At 41.3% G+C, this 20,759-nt stretch overlaps 1 non-coding gene across 1 annotated transcript; it reads left to right on the top strand.

Moving 5' to 3' along the window:
* Window positions 1–9,524: 9,524 nt before the first annotated feature.
* On the top strand, window positions 9,525–9,626 carry LOC132423732 (U6 spliceosomal RNA). The gene has a single exon (XR_009519053.1). It is a non-coding gene; the product is annotated as a U6 spliceosomal RNA (small nuclear RNA).
* The last annotated feature ends 11,133 nt before the right edge of the window (window positions 9,627–20,759 follow it).

Here is a 20,759-nt window from a genome sequence, read left to right as displayed (position 1 = left end):
ACCTACCTACCTACGTATCTGGCACAGGTTAGGTATTGGAGTTCCAATTCTACCTGTCTCCCATAAGCATTTCCCCACATCAGAAGCTGTGTCTGATCTACCCTTAGCCATCTCCCTGCCTCCTTCTCTCTTCCTTCCTCCCTCCCTCCCTCCTTCCCTTCCTTCCTTCCTTCTCTTTCCGTCCTCCCTCTCTCTCTCTCCCTTTCTTCCTTCTATCCTTCTGTCCATCCATCGTTCCTTCCATTATTTCTTCCATTTATTCAATAGTTGTTTAGTAGGCCTTTACTCTGTGCCAGCCATGGGGTTAGGTGTTGATCAGAGGTCAAAACACACTTCCTTCAGATGGCAGCGGAGAAAAAAGTAGGACCTGAGCCCTCCCTCACCACAGAGCTCTATGGAAGCTCATAAATTCCAGCCCATGAGAGTCCATATATACAAAGGAAAAAACCCTTACCATCTCTACTTCCACCAACGATGAATGTAAGACTCTGGGGAAAGATGATCTTCCCAAGGTCTTAAAACTACAAGTATATTTGGTGGAGGGTTCTCTTGGGCCTTTAGACACACTGGCCATAATTCTTCTGGGTATGTTTTCGGTTTAGCTGAGGAAAAAGGGAGAGATGGAGGGATGGTCCTGTATTACCAGGCCTATTCAATGAACCATGGCTGAAGGAACGGCTTTGAATCATAGACAATGCCTGGCTCAAAGCAGGCATTCAATGATTTTAGAATAAGTGATTCAGAGGATCATTAAGAAAAGGTGTTCATTCTTGCCCTGGTTCATTGACTTGTATGCATAAAATACATTAAAACAGCATAAGAAATACTTACCTAAAGGAAAAATGACTGATATAGCAAGAAAATCATAGGAATATAGGTATGTTATTCATTTGGAAGGCCGATGGCTGGCACAATATATGCTTATAAAATTGATTTACAAATTAATTCTCTAGGAAGAATAATACAGTGGTTATTCTAGCAATGTTGATAGCTACAGATGTAAGAATGCAATAATAAAGAAAGTAGGACAAAGAGAGCTAACCCAGAGCCTCTCAAACACTTGCATATATTGAAATTACCTAGAGGGTTTGTTAACATATGCGTCTGTAGGCTCACCCCCAGAGTTTCTGATTCAGTAGGTCTAGGATGGGGCCTGAGAATTTGCATTTCTAATAGGATCCTTGGGGAAGCTGAGCTGCTCCTCCATCTGGGAGCACAGTGAGAACCCCTGAGTGAGAAATCATCTTGGGGAAGGGTGTAAAAGGGCATGGCAGAGCAAGAAGTACATGACTGAATGTAGTGGGCATCTGGTGTCAGGGACTTTGAAAAAGAATTTGGACGAGGTAGTGAGAGCTCTGAGTGCGAAAGTTAAAAAAGAAAAGACACTTTCTAAAGCAACAGAAAGACATTAAATGTTTTTGATGAGAAACATGATGGATCTCACAACCTGTGTTTCAGAAAGATTACTGACAAGGTAAGGGTTCTAGGTCTTTTTGAAAGCAGAAGAAATTGGGGAGAATCTGTGACTATTCTGTGTAATTTCATGTTATGGTAAACTAAATGAGATAGAGAAATTAAGTGACATGATACAAATTAAACTGATATTATCTTTAAAAATACTCTAGATTCAGCTTCCGGGAAGATGGCGGAAGAGTAAGACGCAGAGATCACTTTCCTCCCCACAGATACACCAGAAATACATCTACACGTGGAACAACTACAGAACACCTACTGAACGCTGGCAGAAGACCTCAGACCTCCCAAAAGGCAAGAACCCCCCCCCCCCACGTACCTGGGTAGGGCAAAAGAAAAAAGAATAAACAGAGACAAAAGGATAGGGACGGGACCTGCACCAGTGGGAGGGAGCTGTGAAGGAGGAAAAGTTTCCACGCACTAGGAAGCCCCTTCGCAGGCGGAGACTGCGGGTGGCGGAGGGGGAAGCTTCGGAGCCGCGAAGGAGAGCACAGCAACAGGGGTGCAGGGGTCAAAGCGGGGAGATTCCTGCACAGAGGATCAGGGGCAACCAACACTCACCAGCCCAACAGGCTTGTCTGCTCACCCGCTGGGGAAGGCAGGGCTGGGAGCTGAGGCTCGGGCTTCGGTCGGAGCACCGGGAGAGGACTGGCGTTGGCTGCGTGAACACAGCCTGCAGAGGGTTAGTGCACCACGGCTAGTCGGGAGGGAGTCCGGGGAAAAGTCTGGACCTGCCGAAGAGGCAAGAGACTTTTTCTTCCCTCTTTGTTTCCTGGTGCGCGAGGAGAGGGGATTAAGAGTGCTGCTTAAAGGAGCTCCAGAAACGGGCACGAGCCGCGGCTAAAAGCGCGGACCCCAGAGACGGGAATGAGACGCTAAGGCTGCTGCTGCCGCCACCAAGAAGCCTGTGTGCGAGCACAGGTCACTATCCACACACCCCCTTCCGGGGAGCCTGTATGGCCCGCCACTGCCAGGGTCCCGGGATCCAGGGACAACTCCCCCGGGAGAACACACAGCGCACTTCACGCTGGTGCAACATCATGGTGGCATCCGCCGCCGCAGGCTCGCCCTGCACTCCGTGCCCCTCCCTCCCCCCAGCCTGAGTGAGCCAGAGCCCCCGAATCAGCGGCTCCTTTAACCCCGTCCTGTCTGAGCGAAGAACAGACGCCCTCCAGCGACCTACACGAAGAGGCGGGGCCAAATCCAAAGCTGAGCCCCTGGGAGCTGTGAGAACAAAGAAGACAAAGGGAAATCTCTCCCAGCAGCCTCAGAAGCAGTGGATTAAAGCTCCACAATCAACTTGATGTACCCTGCATCTGTGGAATACATGAATAGACAGCGAATCATCCCAAATTGAGGAGGTGGACTTTGAGAGCAAGATTTATGATTTTTTCCCCTTTTCCACTTTTTGTGAGTGTGTATGTGTATGCTTCTGTGTGAGATTTTGTCTGCATAGCTTTGCTTTCACCATTTGTCCTAGGGTTCTATCTGTTCCTTTTTTTTTGTTTTTTCTCTTAATAACTATTTTTTATTTTAATAACTTTATATTTTATCTTACTTTATTTTATTTTACTTTATCTTCTTTCTTTTTTTCCTTCCTTCACTCCTTCCTTCCTTCTTTCCTTCCTCCCTCCCTCCCTCCCTCTCTTTCTTTCTTTCTACTTCTACTAATTCTTTCTTTCTACTTTTTCTCCCTTTTATTCTGAGCCGTCTGGATGAAAGGTTCTTGGTGTGGCAGCCAGGAGTCAGTGCTGTGCCTCTGAGGTGGGAGAGCCAACTTCAGGACACTGGTCCACAAGAGACCTCCCAGCTCCATATATTATCAAACAGCGAAAATCTACCAGAGATCTCCGTCTCAACACCAGCACCCAGCTTCACTCAACAACCAGCAAGCTACAGTGCTGGACATCCTATGCCAAACAACTAGAAAGACAGGAACACAACCCCACCCATTAGCAGAGAGGCTGCCTAAAATCATAATAAGTCCACAGACACCCCAAAACACACCACCAGACGTGGACCTGCCCACCAGAAAGACAAAATCCAGCCTCATCCACCACAACACAGGCACTAGTCCCCTCCACCAGGAAGCCTACACAACCCACTAAACCAACCTTAGCCACTGGGAACAGACACCAAAAACAGGAACTACGAACCTGCAGCCTGCAAAAAGGAGACCCCAAACACAGTAAGATAAGCAAAATGAGAAGACAGAAAAACAGACAGCAGTTGAAGGAGCAAGATAAAAACCCACCAGACCAAACAAATGAAGAGGAAATAGGCAGTCTACCTGAAAAAGAATTCAGAATAATGATAGTAAAGATGATCCAAAATCTTGGAAATAGAATAGACACAATGCAAGAAACATTTAACGAGGACCTAGAAAAACTAAAGATGAAACAAACAACAATGAACAATACAATATATGAAAGTAAAAATACTCTAGATGGGATCAATAGCAGAATAACTGAGGCAGAAGAACAGATAAGTGACCTGGAAGTTAAAATAGTGGAAATAACTACTGCAGAGCAGAATAAAGAAAAAAGAATGAAAAGAATTGCGGACAGTCTCAGAGACCTCTGGGACAACATTAAACGCAGCAACATTCGAATTATAGGGGTTCCAGAAGAAGAAGAAAAAAGAAAGGGACTGAGAAAATATTTGAAGAGATTATAGTTGAAAGCTTCCCTAATATGGGAAAGGAAATAGTTAATCAAGTCCAGGAAGCACAGAGACTCCCATACAGGATAAATACACCAAGACACATATTAACCAAACTGTCAAAAATTAATTACAAAGAAAACATATTAAAAGCAGCAAGGGAAAAACAACAAATAACACACAAGGGAATCCCCATAAGGTTAACAGCTGATCTTTCAGCAGAAACTCTGCAAGCCAGAAGGAACTGGCAGGACATATTTAAAGTGATGAAGGAGAAAAACCTGCAACCAAGATTACTCTACCCAGCAAGGATCTCATTCAGATTTGATGGAGAAATTAAACCTTTACAGACAAGCAAAAGCTGAGAGAGTTCAGCACCATCAAACCAGCTTTACAACAAATGCTAAAGGAACTCTTCTAGGCAAGAAACACAAGAGAAGGAAAAGACCTACAATAACAAACCCAAAACAATTAAGAAAATGGGAATAGGAACATACATATCGATAATTACCTTAAATGTAAATGGATTAAATCCCCCCACCAAAAGACACAGACTGGCTGAATGGATACAAAAACAAGACACGTATATATGCTGTCTACAAGAGACCCACTTCAGACCTAGGGACACATACAGACTGAAAGTAAGGGGATGGAAAAAGATATTCCATGCAAATGGAAAGCTGGAGTAGCAATTCTCATATCAGACAAAATAGACTTCAAAATAAAGACTATTAGAAGAGACAAAGAAGGACACTACATAATGATCAAGGGATCGATCCAAGAATAAGATTTAACAATTGTAAATATTTATGCACCCAACATAGGAGCACCTCAATACATAAGGCAAACACTAACAGCCATAAAAGGGGAAATCGACAATAACACATTCATAGTAGGGAACTTTAAGACCCCACTTTCACCAATGGACACATCATCCAAAATGAAAATAAATAAGGAAACACAAGCTTTAAATGATACATTAAATAAGATGGACTTAATTGATATTTATAGGACATTCCATCCAAAAACAACAGAATACACATTTTTCTCAAGTGCTCATGGAACATTCTCCAGGACAGATCATATCTTGGGTCACAAATCAAGCCTTGGTAAATTTAAGAAAATTGAAATTGTATCAACTATCTTTTCCGACCACAATGCTATGAGACTAGATATCAATTACAGGAAGAGATCTGTAAAAAATACAAACACATGGAGGCTAAACAATACACTACTTAATAAAGAAGTGATCACTGAAGAAATCAAAGAGGAAATCAAAAAATACCTAGAAACAAATAACAATGGAGACATGACGACCCAAAATCTATGGGATGCAGCAAAAGCAGTTCTAAGAGGGAAGTTTATAGCAGTACAGTCCTACCTTAAGAAACAGGAAACATCTCGAATAAACAACCTAAACTTGCACCTAAAGTAGTTAGAGAAAGAAGAACAAAAAAACCCCAAAGTTAGCAGAAGGAAAGAAATCATAAATATCAGATCATAAATAAATGAAACAGAAATGAAGGAAATGATAGCAAGGATCAATAAAACTAAAAGCTGGTTCTTTGGGAAGATAAACAAAATTGATAAACCATTAGCTAGACTCATCAAGAAAAAAAGGGAGAAGACTCAAATCAATAGAATTAGAAATGAAAAAGGAGAAGTAACAACTGACACTGCAGAAATACAATAGATCATGAGAGATTACTACAAGCAACTCTATGCCAATAAAATGGACAACCTGGAAGAAATGGACAAATTCTTAGAAATGCACAACCTGCCAAGACTGAATCAGGAAGAAATAGAAAATATGAACAGACCAATCACAAGCACTGAAATTGAAACTGTGATTAAAAATCTTCCAACAAAGAAAAGCCCAGGACCAGATGGCTTCACAGGCGAATTCTATCAAACATTTAGAGAAGAGCTAACACCTATCATTCTCAAACTCTTCCAAAATATAGCAGAGGGAGGAGCACTCCCAAACTCATTCTACAAGGCCACCATCATCCTGATACCAAAACCAGACAAGGATGTCACAAAGAAAGAAAACTACAGGCCAATATCACTGATGAACATAGATGCAAAAATCCTCAACAAAATACTAGCAAACAGAATCCAACAGCACATTAAACGGATCATACACCGTGATCAAGTGGGGTTTATCCCAGGAATGCAAGGATTCTTCAATATACGTAAATCAATCAACGTGATACACCATATTAACAAACTGAAGGAAAAAAAATATGATCATCTCAATAGATGCAGAGAAAGCTTTCGACAAAATTCAACACCCATTTATGACAAAAACCCTCCAGAAAGTAGGCATAGAGGGAACTTTCCTCAACATAATAAAGGCCATATATGACAAACCCACAGCCAACATCGTCCTCAATGGTGAAAAACTGAAAGCATTTCCACTAAGATCAGGAACAAGACAAGGCTGCCCACTCTCACCACTCTTATTCAACATAGTTTTGGAAGTTTTAGCCACAGCAATCAGAGAAGAAAAGGAAATAAAAGGAATACAAATCGGAAAAGAAGAAGTAAAGCTGTCACTGTCTGCAGATGACATGAAACTATACATAGAAAATCCTGAAGATGCTACCAGAAAACTACTAGAGCTAATCAATGAATTTGGTAAAGTAGCAGGATACAAAATTAATGCACAGAAATCTCTGGCATTCCTATATACTAATGATGAAAAATCTGAAAGTGAAATCAAGAAAACACTCCCATTTACCACTGCAACAAGAAGAATAAAATATCTAGGAATAAACCTAACTAAGGAGAAAAAGACCTGTATGCAGAAAATTATAAGACACTGATGAAAGAAATTAAAGATGATACAAATAGATGGAGAGATACACCATGTTCTTAGATTGGAAGAATCAACGTTGTGAAAATGACTCTACTACCCAAAGCAATCTACAGATTCAATGCAATCCCTATCAAACTACCACTGGCATTTTTCACAGAAGTAGAACAAAAAATTTCACAATTTGTATGGAAACACAAAAGACCCCGAATAGCCAAAGCAATCTTGAGAACGAGAAAAGGAGCTGGAGGAATCAGGCTCCCTGACTTCAGACTATACTACAGTAGTCAAGACAGTATGGTACTGACACAAAAACAGATAGATCAGTGGAACAGGATAGAAAGCCCAGAGATAAACCCATGCACATATGGTCACCTTATCTTTGGTAAAGGCGGCAGGAATGTACAGTGGAGAAAGGACAGCCTCTTCAATAAGTGGTGCTAGGAAAACTGGACAGGTACATGTAAAAGTATGAGATTAGATCACTCCCTAACACCATACACAAAAATAAGCTCAAAATGGATTAAAGACCTAAATGTAAGGCCAGAAACTATCAAACTCTTAGAGAAAACATAGGCAGAACAGTCTATGACATAAATCACAGCAAGATCCTTTTTGACCCACGTCCTAGAGAAATGGAAATAAAAACAAAAGTAAACAAATGGGACCTAATGAAACTTAAAACCTTTTGCGCAGCAAAGGAAACCATAAACAAGACCAAAGGACAACCCTCAGAATGGGAGAAAATATTTGCAAATGAAGCAACTGACAAAGGATTAATCTCCAAAATTTATAAGCAGCCCATGCAGCTTAATAACAAAAAAACAAACAACCCAATCCAAAAATGGGCAGAAGACCTAAACAGACGTTTCTCCAAAGAAGAGATACAGACTGCCAACAAACACATGAAAGAATGCTCAACATCATTAATCATTAGAGAAATGCAAATCAAAACTACAATGAGATATCATCTCACACCAGTCAGAATGGCCATCATCAAAAAATCTACAAACAATAAATGCTGGAGAGGGTGCGGAGAAAAGGGAACCCTCTTGCACTGTTGGTGGGAATGTAAATTGACACAGCCACTGTGGAGAACAGTATGGAGGTTCCTTAAAAAACTACAAATAGAACTACCATATTTCCCAGCAATCCCACTACTGGGCATATACCCTGAGAAAACCATAATTCAAAAAGAGTCATGTACCACAATGTTCATTGCAGCTCTATTTACAATAGCCAGGACATGGAAGCAACCTAAGTGTCCATCACTGGATGAATGGATAAAGAAGATGTGGCACACATATACAATGGAATATTACTCAGCCATAAAAAGAAACGAAATTGAGCTATTTGTAATGAGGTGGATAGACCTAGAGTCTGTCATACAGAGTGAAGTAAGTCAGAAAGAGAAAGACAAATACCGTATGCTAACACATATATATGGAATTTAAGGGAAAAAAATGTCATGAAGAACCTAGGGGTAAGACAGGAATAAAGACACAGACCTACTAGAGAACGGACTTGAGGATATGGGGAGGGGGAAGGGTAAGTTAAGCTGTGACAAAGCGAGAGAGAGGCATGGACATATATACACTACCAAACGTAAGGTAGATAGCTTGTGGGAAGCAGCCGCATAGCACAGGGAGATCAGTTCCGTGCTTTGTGACTGCCTGGAGGGGTGGGATAGGGAGGGTGGGAGGGAGGGAGACACAAGAGGGAAGAGATATGGGAACATATCTATATGTATAACTGATTCACTTTGTTATAAAGGAGAAACTAACACACCATTGTAAAGCAATTATACTCCAATACAGATGTAGAAAACAAATACTCTAGTATTATCATCTAACAATATAATGCTATTGATTTATTATTTTAATTTAAGCAACGTATATACTTTTCATAAACATTTTGGAAAATACAAAAAAGGAGAGAAAAGAAAGTCAATAACCCAAATTCCCACCACCTCCAGAAAACCACTAGTAACTTTTTTAGTGTATTGTCTCCATTTTTTTTATGCACAGGAGTATTTCACTCTCTGTGTTGTGACCATACTATAGATAAAACATTTTTCCTATTACTTTATAAAAATTATTTTCTTAAGTAATTGTGTGCTCTTGCTAAACACAATAGTTGCATACAAGTATGCTATAGCAGATACTGATGTTTGCCTATCTAACAGTCATATTCCAGATTTTTCCATGCCTGCTGAATTTCAACGTTTTTAGGCCGACATCCCCTTATTTGACTTAAGTAAATCTTAATTAATATAAAAAAATCATGGTAGTTCCCTCTTGCTGGTAGTTGATTTAATGGCTGTCTATTACTTTAAAAAAAGTCAAAGTTTTTTACTTTGACAATCAAAGTTCTCCATGACAGTAGCAGGTTGAATAATGGTCCCCAAAGTTATAAGATCCTAATACCCAGACCTGTAAATGTTACATTATTTGGACGATGGCTCTTTCCACGTGTCATTAAGTTAAGCATCTTGAGATAAGTCAGGTACACTGAATTATCTGGGTGAGCCCTAAATGCCATCACAAGTGTCCTTATAAGAGAGAGACATTGCTTGCTTCCACAGCACATGTACTAAAATGGGAACAATAAAGAGAGATTAGCATGGCCCCTGCAGAAGAGTGACATGCAAATTTGTGAAGCATTCCATATTTTAAACAAAAGAGAGAGAGAGAAAGGGAGAGGCAAAGGGAGATTTCACACAGACACACAGAGGAGAAGGTAATATGAAAATAGAACAGAGAGATTTGAGCATTCTGTGGCCACAAGCCAAGGAATGCTAGCAGCCATCAGAAGGTGGAAGAGGCAAGGAATGAATTTTCCCCTAGAACCTCCAGAGGGAGCACGGCCCTACTGACACCTTGATTTTGACCCAGTGATACTACTTTTGGACTTCTGGCCTCCAGAACTACTGTGACAGAATAATTTTCCATTGTTTTATGTCACCATGTTGGTGTCATGGAAGCTGTAGGCAAATACTGTTCAAACCCTTCTTGAAATGTTCTGTCCAATTCTGGTCGATAAGACATGGTCTATGGAATGGAAGGGTCTTCTTGGAAAGACTGTCTTGCTCTTAAAAAGAAATACATGGGGAGAAAGTCTTATTTCTTCTGCCAGATGTTGTTGCACCTACATGTAACATTAGAACTGTGGAAGCCATGTCAGCCTGAGGACAAGCCAATGAGCCAAGGATGGGAGAGCAGAAAGATGAAAGATGGAACAAACTTGGGCCTTGGATGACATCATCAAACTGCTTTAATTAACTAGCCCTGGGACTTCCCTATAATGAGACTTCTTACATGAGATAATCTTCTTATGTGAATTAACATGATTCTTAAGCTGTCTTTAGTTGGGTTTTCCCTTACTTTCAGCTGAAAGCAACATACCAAATGCATGCATCAAATGGATTATACCATAATTCAGAAATTGGCAAACTGTCCCCCGCAAATAGCTGCCTGGTTTTGTAAATAAAGTTTTATTGGATCACAGCCTCACCCACAGACCATTATCTGTGCTTTTTAGCATCACAACAGCAAAGTTAAGTGGTTGTGATAGAGACGAAATGGCTCACGAACCTAAAATTAGGCTATCTGATCCTGAAAGAAAAGGTTCACAAGCTTTTGCCATCCTTGAACACAGCCATTTTTTTTATTGTTGGATATTGTTTTTCTAGTTTCTCCAAAAGTTGTCTTCTTTATACAAGTTTTTAAACCTGTCATTTGGCCATATTCCTACATAGAAGACAGAGTGCTATCCATTGGGAAAGCGTCCAATAAGAACATAAATAAGCATGCATGGAAACAATTTACAATCATCTCCTAGATCATCTGGGATCTTATCAGAGTCTGCCAAAGATTGTAGTCAATGCGTGAGATTGCGTTTTCCACTTATAAATAAGTACAGGTGATTATAACAACTTAATTTAAAACTGCATCCTAGTCTAGAAGAAGAACAAGAAAACAAGCTTTTCTTTCCCTATTTTAAGTTTAAATCAGCCAAACCAAACTTCCTCCCGGGCTGAAAGATGTTGGTGGAACTTACATCACAGTGAATGTTATTACAGCTGAGAGAGAAAGGACCCTGAACGGTTTCCAGTAGGCAAGCTTGAAGCACCCATACTTCACAGTTGAAACCTGTGCTGGGGAGATAACTACTATTCAGTGTAAAAGGCAGGACTCAAAGTGTGTCATGTAAATGGAACCAATTGTATATTTATTGATGTCTGACTCCATGCCAATTTTCTTTCTCTCTTAAAGAAAAAAAAGGTCAATTCTTCTTAGAAAGTTACCCCAAGCTGAGCTGTGCTCTGAAGGCACCTTCCTTTAAGGGATCTGGGTGGCAGGCAGTCCTATAGTTAGAACTGTGGCCGCACAAAAGCAGGCTTTGGGAGGGAGTCACTGGCCAAATAACCCTTTGAACTTTATAGGAAAGTCGAGGTGCAGCTGACCCAGCCAAACATTTCTACTTGCTTTCCTAGAAGCTGTTCAGGAGTCTCTTTTGGTGCAGAAACAACAAGATGGTTGCATCTCCTAAATTTCTGCAGGCACTTCCAGATTGCCCAGGGACAAAACCCAGATAAACTGATGAGGTTCACAGGGGATCTGAATCATCCTTGAGGATGAGCCGCACCTTGTCCTTTTTTCAGGAAGAGTCATCTAGGACGATCCTGGCAGCCTGGAGAGAGTCCAGAGTTAACAGCCCTGAAGGTAACGCTCCATAAGTGCTTAGGATCTGGTGATGCTCTTCTCACACACACACACACACACAGCCAAAAGCAGCAAAAACATCACCACTAAATCCTCAGAAAAACAGCTAGATAACCACTGACAGCAATGTGTCAGACTCAGAATATGAAAAATAGAGACAGAGATTTTCAACTCCATGAGTACTCAACAAGAATCAATAAAAGTGCTTTGGGAAAGCTCCTGTCTGGAACTTCCAGCCTATTCCGCAGTTACTTTCTTTCCAAAACATCTGATACAGGAGCCTTCTATTTCCTTTCCCAAAGAATGCTAGATGTATGTTAGGTTTTCCATATCAACTCTGCAAAACAATGACTACCGCCCCCCCCCCTTTCTTAACTGAGATAGACGTTAAAATCTGTAAGTGAGGAAGCACTCATTTTATTGCAGGTTTTCAACCCTTGTAATATTTAAAGTAAAAATGATAACTCATAAATAACTGAAGTAGATAAAACTTTCGATTTAAGATGTTAGGAAAAGAGCAGTTAAAACTAACACCTTTCCTTTAATAACACCTTTCCAGTTAACACCTTTCCTTTAATAACTTGGAAGTGTTTTGTACACGTTATCTGCTATGTCACTTTAATTTTGATACACAGCCCTATAAAATGAGCTATCCAATAGCTACAGAGGCTCAGAGTGATTAAATGACTTATTAAGTTTGCATTGTTTTCTTGTTAACCATGATCATTATTAAAGTAGTCTATGCTTCTAAATATTTTAAAACACAGAAACTTAGAAAATTATTCATTAGTTCATAACTTGAAAAAACAACCTCAACCAAATAAAGGAGACTGATTTGGCAAGGAGGCACAGATTTTACTATAAAACAGATGTACAAAAGTAGCTGGAGCTTCAGAAAAGTTACTTGGCCCTCTGGGCCTCATTTTCTCATCTGTAAAATGGGCATAACAATATCTAACAAGCAGGATTGTTATAAGAATTAGAAATAAAATATGCAAAGGTTCTGGAAAATGGTAAAATCACAATAAATGGTAGTTATTCACATTTTCTTCCAGGAAGGCATTTAGATATCAGTTGTTTGCATTTTATATGTAATTTAAAATATTCATTATATACAATGTTATATCACAGTCACAAATATTTTGACATATACTCTTTATACACGAACTCTTTACAGATATTACTGCTTAATAAAAAGTGTATATAGGGGCTTCCCTGGTGGCGCAGTGGTTGAGAGCCTGCCTGCCGATGCAGGGGACATGGGTTCGTGCCCCGGTCTCGGAAGATCCCACATGCCGCGAAGCGGCTGGGCCCATGAGCCATGGCCACTGAGCCTGCACGTCCGGAGCCTGTGCTCCGCAATGGGAGAGGCCACAACAGTGAGAGGCCCGCATACCGCAAAAAAAAAAAAAAAAAGTGTATATACCATCTTCCACATAAAAGTCCCTATTGTTGGGCATATAGGTAGTTTTCCATCTTCACTCTTAAAAATAACACTGTGATGAAAACCTTTACGCAAAAGCTTCATCCACATTGAATGCTCAGGATCAGTCTCCAGAAGTAAAATTACTGGGTTAAAGGTCCATGGTCCTTGTGTTCTAATTGCTTTCTAAAAGGATTATACCAATTCTGACAAGCAAAGCCGTTGAGAAGACAGTCTTCTTACCTCACTATCACTAGTCTCTGTCTCCATCACTCTGGAAATCTGTGACCACAAAGAGAACATCTCTCAGGTTTTGATTTATATTTCCTTGGTTGTGAAGTGAGGCTGAATTTGTCTAAATATTTGTTAAGTTTGTTTGCAAATTGTTTTTTTCTTTTCCCATCTTCGAAGACTTAATGTTTTTCCTATAGATTTGTATGAGTTCATTATTTATGTGAAAAATGTTAACCTTGCTGAGTGACCTGCCACCTAAATCAAACGGGCTGGGACAAATAAGACAGCACTGACTGCGAGGGAAGGACACTGAAGAACCTCCTGGGTTCTCAGAAAAACTGGTCACATGATCTCAACTCCCTGAAAGTGTACAGCTCTGAGAAAGCAAGAAAAGAAAAGAGGAAGAGAATCAGGTCACTAACATTTGTTGAACATTAAACACAACTATTCAACATTTTACACCAAATATTTATTGAGCAACTATTCTATATCAGGCTTTGTTCTAGATGGGATATTACAATGGAGAAAAGAGACAGGGTCTCCACTCTCACAGAGCTTATTTATTGAATGCTTCCTGAATGTCAGGTGCATTTCCAGAGGCCTCCTCGTCTGCTACCTCAAGAACTCTACGTGGTAATTATTATTGTTTCTATGTTTTTCAAATATGAAAACTGAGTCTCGGATAAGTTGGTTTAGTTGGTCAGCAGCAGACAGCAAGCAGTTCAGTGCTGGGGTCAGGACTTGAAACCAGGCACCCAGGCTCCAAAGCCCACATGTACTATCCTAATAGATAAGGTAAAACTTCAAATACAAGCAGTCTTTGTGCTGTAGTGCAGTACTGTAAAACTAACCATGCAGGCTGAAACTGTACAAAGTGATCTTAATGATCACTGGGAAAAATTACAATTGTTCGGTGACCTTTAGAAATTTTTGTCAAAATAGTAAAAACTCTGTCAGTTATAAATGTATAATGAAAAAAATAATAAAGCAAATATTTATTTAGCACACTGTAGTTTAACATATTATTTAGTATTAAAGTGTTTTATTTCTTTGTAAAAACGTTATCTAGAGTGATTAGGACTGTGCTTGCCTTCTTGTCATATAACTTACAATACAGAGTAAGTATCTTTAATATGCCTTGGTAAATTGTCAGTCTCTTCTCTAAATTTGGATGTTTCCACCATTTTATCCTTTGCACTTTTAATACCATGAAGTACTTGAGAGTCCCTTTAATGTGTGTATGTGGTAGGGGGTGCTGGTGTTATTTCCTCTGAGACATCATCTTTTTGTCATTTTCCACATTTACAGAAATAAATTCCTAAATTCCTTTGGTCGCTTACCTTGAGTCTCTAGAATGGCTCCAGTGTCAACATGCCCATGCTCAGCTGTATTTTCTAAACTCAATTTACATCCAATTTGAATTTTACTTCCTGAATTATCACTTTTTGTTTCTTTCTTCGCTTTCATTTTTGTTGACAGTTCATCCCATTGATTATCCATTTGTGTAAAATGTCACATAGGTTATCACTGCAAGACTAGGAGGCAACCCAACTGCACACTTTGCTGTTTGTGTGTAAACTGAATAACAGACGCACAGAGACCAATCACCAACAGACTTTGAAAGAAGTGGCAATGGTTGTGATGTTGAGGCGCATATTTCAGAAGTGATGAGCTTCCTAAATATGTGCACTGATGAGCAGGTAGCGTTTGTACTTCATGCAAGTACTCACGGTTCATATACCAGGGTGACTGAAATCTAAACCATGTTGCAGGAGGGGACTGGTTTTATTTAACTAAACTAACTAAACTGTGGTGACTGAAATTCACGCATATTGGAATCCTACAAAATGAGGACTACCTGTATTATCTTTGGGTTTCTTGGCACTCGGTCTTGCACACCTGTAACAGTGAAATGATAGCACATTTTAAAGAAGGCAGCATTGATTTTATTTTGCCAGGTTGTTTTTTTCCGTTGTGTAAAATAGTAGGGTGTGGCCACAGAGAGCACTATTGTTTAATCATTTCGTTAACAATCCAGCCCACATAAATTTCTCCTCACCCCTATGGACCTGCTCTTTTAGGATAATTCCATCTAGCTCACAATATAGTAGTGAAGATATTTCCTGTCTTCATGAAAAACACTTCCATCCTCTCCCTGCCCTGGGGAGGAAATGGAAAGAGTGCTTATCCATCACAACAGGATGTAGAGCTGTGTACCTGAGTCCTCCCCCATGTCTCAGCTTTAATGCAGTCATAACCCAGGCACAAATCTAAGTAATATGCCATATGTGCAGTCCCCAAGAGAAATCAAAAGAAACCTGCAGGAAGTTAGGCAGGAGAGCAAGCCCCAAAGACATTGAATATTCCTTGCCAAAATATTCCATTTCCTTTGTGGCCTGGTTTTCATGGGACTCAGTATGTACATCAGTGCAGGGGGTGGGTTTGAGGAGTATGGAATCTGCATTTGTCTCACCCTGGTGCGGATGTTATTGTTAAAGTGAGAAAAGGAACACCAGAAGGTAGAGGTGCATGAAAAGGGAAGAGCCAGGGCTGCCGGGATCAGAGTGCATCCTAAGATCATCATGGTTGGACAAAAGTGTATAGTAAGGGGAGCGTGTCTTAGCTGGCATATCCCAGAGGCTGACCCTGAATGTGAGTAGTTAATTTGGGTGGTAATGCCAGGAAGACCAGGAGGATGGGGAAATGAACCGTGGAAAGCAAGGAAGCAATACAGAAGATGCCAATGAGCAGGTTTCTAGTGTAGGCAACCAGGGCTCAGTCACCCTGGGGACCTCTGTGGAATGATATAGAACACATCTCAGAATTGTCTCACTCAAGAGACAAGGAAGCTGTTGAAGGGAGCTCAGCCTCCTGGTTGAGAATGACTTGATATCTTAAATTCTCAGCACTTAGGATCTGCCCTGCATGTAGCAGAACACACCCTCAGAGGCCAGAGGGAGCCTGGAGGCAAGAGTCACAAATTCTTGCAGTAAATACCCTACTGAAGTTTACAAAACAGTGAGTATCAATGGATAAAGGTAGGGCATCAACAGTATCCACTCTTGGGCTCTAACTATGGTCTAGGCACTGTTCTAAGCACTTTGCATGTATTAAATCATTAATATATGGAAACCTACAACAAACCTCAAGGTAGGTACTATTATCATCCTTTTATAAATTAGGCACAGAGAAGTTAAGGAACTTGCCCAAGCTCACAGGCTAGGAAGTGGCAGAGGAAAAACGATAAGCAATGTGAGAAGGCTCCATGTAATCTCTGTACCATGTTGCCAACACTCTGCAATGCATGCTTGATTGTCTCTATTTCCTTTGTTTTTCCACAAACTGTCTTAGATTTTTAAGGCTTACCGTATAGCTGTGGAACAGCTTCATTTTTAAACAGGATAAATGAAGAACACTTAGGGGAGCAAGGCACTTTATGAGCAGGGTCCCCAACAGCACAAGGTACCAGCTGACTCTGGACAGGATACCTGAGCCTATACATAAGAAAGAAATACTCTTTTCTTATTTAAGCCACTGTGTTTGGGAATCTTGTCATTAGAATGACCCAATCTGTATCCTAACTAATTCACAGGATAATGTTGGGAGTTTTAGTTACGGCTCCCAGACACCAAACACAAAAGAAGATATGTCCACCCAGCCCTGCCTGAGACCTTACACAGGAGGTGCTGAGCTAGCATCCGTGTACCTGCATTCCTGCCCCAGTTGGGTTGGTCATGGATGTTTCTTCTCCTGCTTTGACTAAAGGAGGACTCAGCCTCTTCTAGAATTTCCTTTCCTTGTGCAGGGAGCTGGTACAAGAGACAACATGATCAAGTCCTCTTCGGCTCCCCCACAAGTTACTGCTTGATTTCGAGGCTGCCTCACCAAACCAGTCCTGAGGTTTATGTGCCCAGAGCTGTCAGCAAACTTCCCACGCCCTGTTTGTGTTGGCTTGTATCACCATGCCACGCTGGAGGTGTCAGCTAAAGCTGTTTACTGGCTTCATTTAGAAACACCTTGAGGTGTTCTTAAAATTCTGCTTTGAGCAGCAATATGGACAGGGTTGGCAATGAGGCAAGAAAGTAATGGATATAAGCAGAACAGAACAAAATTGTAATGAAGTCACACAGAAGAACACGAAGGAACTTTTGAAAAAGTGGTATGTTATTTAAATCCAATATTACACAAACACACACATACACACATATGTATACGTATACATATATGCACACGTATAAATGTATATGTACACCTATGTGTCATTTCAGGAGATCTTATCATTTTTATGAAGCTCACCCACAGGCCATGTCCTAGGCTAAGTGCAACTCTACAGCCTATTCTTCTAGGCTAAAACAACAACTGAAAAATAATAGACAAAATATTAGTTTAATATGCTTCAAAAATAATAGCATCTAAAATCATATTCTTATTGCAAAAGCCACACATGAGCTTCCCTGCTGACTTCTGTAGGGTCACGGAACATATGACAGTGAGATGTGGGCAGAATCAGACCATACAAAGCAAAGGGCTCAAAATCAGCTCACATAGAATCAGCAAATACTCAAGTTTAAAAAGCACTTGTCCAGGGACTTCCCTGGTGGCGCAGTGGTTAAGAATCCGCCTGCCAAAGCAGGGGACACCGGTTTGAGCCCTGGTCCGGGAAGATCCCACATGCCACGGAGCAACTAAGCCCGTGCGCCACAACTACTGAGTCTGCGCTCTAGAGCCCGCAAGCCACAACTACTGAGCCTGCGTGCCACAACTACTGAAACCCATGCGCCTAGAGCCCGTGCTCCACAACAAGAGAAGCCACCACAATGAGAAGCCCGCACAGTGCAACAAAGAGTAGCGCCCACTCGCCGCAACTAGAGAAAGTCTGGGCACAGCAACAAAGACCCAACGCAGCCAAAAATAAATAAATTAAAATAAAATAAAATAAAAAGCACTTGTCCAATCTCCAGGAAACAAAGAGTCAAAGAGGAGATCACAGAGCTAGTCAGTGGGAGAATCAGGGCCCATTTCTCCTGTCTTTTACGCTCAACAGCACTCAGTGGTCTCCCTCCGTCAGTATTCTTACCTTATGATGGTATACTGCAACCCTGCATTAGAGGGAGACTCCTGAGACCTCTACTCCCTCACTGTGCACCACCCCCTTATTTCCTAGAGTCATGCCACCCTGCCACCTGCCTTACCCAACTCTGACCCACAGGGCCTGGCCACCTGCCTGCCCCAATGTGGGCAGGGATTCATCAGAAGGGAGCGGTTAAGAGGGAAGTCAGGAGAAGAGGGGGCATGCTCCTCTCCGCAAGTGGGGAAGCTGAAGCAGCAACGACAGGAGAATGCAGCACTGCCTGCCTTCCACAGCCCAGGACAACATCCAGGCATCCGCATCTCTGCCTCCCGTGGGCCAACACACAGCCTCTTTGTCTTGGCTTGAAACCATCAGCACTAGAACCCACTGTCTACGTCTTCTTTCTCCCAAGAGTTAAATGAATTCAGGAAGTGTTCCTTGAAGTCACTTGAACGGGGGGCTTGTGACCCAAGCAGAAGAGTGCTGTGTGGGTTTTGCTCTTCCTCTGGAGTGACTCTATAGGAAAGCAGCTTGCTGGAACCAAGACCCTAACACTCTCCAGTCCCTAGATAGGCACAAATTCTCTTATCAGAGTGACCCAGAAAAAGCCAATATTGATGGGGCATGAGTTCCTTCTACCTGGAAAAGAAGGGTCTTACTCCTGATGAGCTGGGAGGGGACAGGGCAGGATTGTAAGCAGTCCTTGGTTTGTGTTCAAGTCAATAAAGCCATCTATTCCCAACCCTCACCCTAGCAGCATTTCTTAATGTGACATGTGATCATTGCTTAAACAGATTATTAATTCCAAAAAACATTTAGGAGCTTGTGATCATGATTACCATTAGGTGTTAGTTCTAGCTGATAACTTTAAAATGCAACCACACTGAAGTAAACACCGCAAAAGACAAGAAATGGAGGAAATTAACATGTGGTATGTTAGTACTGGTCTTTGTCTAGTTTTGGTTAATCTATATATGTTCTCAAAGCACTTTTTGGGGGGAACCAAAGACATGTGAAATGTCTAATGTACCGCAGCCCTAAATTCTCTGACTCTTGGCTCTGGGTCAGTAGGTTGATATTACTCAACCCAGGCATACTTGAAAAATGTAGCGAAAGGATTGATAAACATGGAGATCTAAAATGGATATTACATCTGTGCAAGTCTGAATTTCATTAAATGACTATAAAAGGGGGAAGAGTAGAGAAATAAATAAAGTATATTGGGTAGTTATTATGTGTTAGGCAGTGTCCTGGGTGCTTTATATATAAAACTTATTTAAGCATCATAACAATTCCACGCACTTGGTACTCTTACTAATCCCATTTTACAAGTGGGGAAACTGATGTCCAGCATGCTTTGGTGATAGGCTCAAGGCCACCGAGCTACTTAAGTGGCAGAGTCAGGAATTAAGCCAAGAAAGTGTGACTCTAGATTCATATGCTCTTAACCAGTATGTCCTATTGCCTCTCAATGTCTAGAATACAAGTGTCATTCCTAAAACAAAGTACAACATTTTCGAGATGTGTTCATCATTTAATATATATTTACTTCACACTGGGAGCTGAGGATACAGACAGTTGAAAATGACTAGGTTCCTGCCCCCTGGAGTCTACAAACTAATTGTATGGATGAGTTGCATAGAGCAAAAAATAACCATAGAAATAAATAAAAGTAATGTAAGCTGTGATAAGTGCTATGAGAGAAATGAAGATCCTAAGATATTAAATAAGGGAGAGGACTCTCTTCACCTAGGTTCTCCAAGGAAAGTTTGGCAAAATATTGCATGTAGGTAGTTTATTTGGGGAAGCAACCCTAGGGAAGAGGAGTGAGGACTGGGGAAAGGAAAAGTAAAAGGAGGAAAAGCTGAAACTAGGGTACAGTCTCAAGTTGGTCACTGCTGTGGTCCATGGTAGTGATCCTGTCGGGGCACTGAGGAACCATATAGCATGCACCTCAAAACAGTCCATCCGAGGGACTAAAGAGAGGAGCATTGGCCTACCAGCTCCCACGGGTCATGTGTCATCAATTCCCTCCCATTCCCAGGCTGTACATGTGAAGTTCCCACTGCAGCATTGGAGAAACCCTCAAGCAGTGACCAAAGGAAGCCAGGAACAGCCGAGATAAGGTCCTGGCAGGTGACACGTGGACAAGGCTCTTGCTGTCACAATGACTGGAATTAGGAGTTGAGCTGAGAGGGTTTGAGGAAGGGGCAAGAGATGACCCTCTTAGGTGGTTGGTCAGAGAAGGCTTCTCTGTGGAGGTGGCTTCTAGGCTTAGACCTAGGGAAAAAAGAAGCAGGACAGCAAAAACTGGGAGGAGAGCATTTTCAGGCACAGGAAACAGCATGTTGGAAG

Source organism: Delphinus delphis, chromosome 3 (genome assembly GCF_949987515.2).
Source record: "Delphinus delphis chromosome 3, mDelDel1.2, whole genome shotgun sequence".
Taxonomy (NCBI): Eukaryota; Metazoa; Chordata; class Mammalia; order Artiodactyla; family Delphinidae; genus Delphinus; species Delphinus delphis.
The sequence above is the reverse complement of the archived record's forward strand: the minus strand, read 5'-3'. Positions and strand labels throughout refer to the sequence as shown.